The sequence below is a fragment of the Penaeus monodon genome, chromosome 20 (genome assembly GCF_015228065.2).
Source record: "Penaeus monodon isolate SGIC_2016 chromosome 20, NSTDA_Pmon_1, whole genome shotgun sequence".
NCBI lineage: Eukaryota > Metazoa > Arthropoda > Malacostraca > Decapoda > Penaeidae > Penaeus > Penaeus monodon.
The window spans coordinates 19,325,958-19,326,176 of NC_051405.1; positions in this window are offsets into that span (position 1 = coordinate 19,325,958).

Genomic DNA, 219 nt, shown 5'->3' on the forward strand with positions numbered 1-219 from the left:
GGGGGGTCACCTGGATACACACAAGATAAACAGCAATCCCTCTCCCTCCCATTTTTTCCCTGACTGATTTAATCACCCTTAATCACTTTCTCCTTTTACTAATCCCTACCTTACCCTGTGTACACATTTTGACTACTTTTCTCAGAATTTGCCCATTTACTCACCTTCTCTACCTCAACCCTCATTGCCCTTTTCAGTGCCATACCATGCTGTACTGCT